General features: G+C 38.4%; 1 pseudogene; it reads right to left on the reverse strand.

Moving 5' to 3' along the window:
• Nucleotides 1-337: 337 nt before the first annotated feature.
• On the reverse strand, nucleotides 338-1,006 carry LOC147434592 (uncharacterized; annotated as a pseudogene).
• Between the last annotated feature and the right edge of the window lie 279 nt (nucleotides 1,007-1,285).

A 1,285-nucleotide genomic window follows, 5' to 3' on the forward strand; every position in this document is an offset into this window, starting at 1 on the left:
TGCTCACAAAGATGATAACTACATACTGCTCACATAGTGCTCACATATTGCTCACATACTTCTCATAAAGTATAGTGCTTGGAACCTTTTCCAAGATATACAAATACACCATACAGCACTATGACAAACTCAATGCTAGGATCTTCATATGAAGCAAAGTATAGTGCCTGGTACTTAAACCAAGGTACACAAAATACATCATAGAGAGAAACTAAACATCACCCAAACATTCCCCAAGGGATTATATCACATGAGAGCTCATAGAAAATGAACTTATGAAACCAAAACTAAATAAGTATGTCCATTCTCCAAGAGCATGAAGTAAACATTAGCAGAATTAGCCTCTGAAATATGAGAATCTGACTCTGAAAATCAGTTTCTTGTAATCTAGGCACCAAACACCTTTTGGAAACATTTTCACATGTAGGTGATCCTCTTGAACTGATATGTTTTTCATAAATTCCTCCTGAGCAAATCTGATTTCAAAAAACTTAACTTCCATCAATTTCTCCAATGCATTCATCTCACTATCCACCACTTCAAGTGTTCTTTGCATAACATCAACAACATCATGGTTATGTATGACATGCTTCTCCCCACAAATAGGGTAACAACATTTTCCATATGCAAACAACATAAATTTAAGCAATGGTTCTTCCTCTTCCACTCCATGGGTATACTCTATTGGTAGGTTAGGGGTATCTAGGGGCTCTTCTAGGATCTTTTTGCCAACCTCCTTTTGCACCTCCTTCTCCTCCATGTTTGGTATCCCTACTTGGTGGATTACGGGATCCATCCTCCATCCATCATCGTCATCATCACTCAAATCCCCTTCAAACTCATTCTCATATGTATCCCTCAGCTTCTCACATGCTTTTTGCAACTTGAAAACCTTCTTTCTGCTAGAACATGATTTTCGCCTATGCCCTTTATGATCATCTAGCCATTTATATGCATTCTCCAAGTCATCTTAAAAATCATCTAACTTCTCTAAGGCTCTTTCCATTTTGTTATAGGAAGTTGGTTTATGCACCACTTCCTACAAGCATCTCTCTTTGAGCACACATCAACTACACACGGACAATCATCCACCTCATGCTTCTTACTCATGCAAGCCTCACATTTCTCTTTCTTCCTTTTACCCCCCCATAACATACACCAATCATGTTTAGCCCTCAAGATCGGTGTACCACACCAATCTGAGACCCATTAAATTTGCTAAACGAAGAGCCACAAATGTTGTACCAGGATCCACATAGTCCATTTAATTGGTTGCTTAAATTGA

This window comes from Adiantum capillus-veneris, chromosome 19, assembly GCF_014529385.1.
Source record: "Adiantum capillus-veneris isolate H3 chromosome 19, ASM1452938v2, whole genome shotgun sequence".
Classification (NCBI taxonomy): Eukaryota; Viridiplantae; Streptophyta; class Polypodiopsida; order Polypodiales; family Pteridaceae; genus Adiantum; species Adiantum capillus-veneris.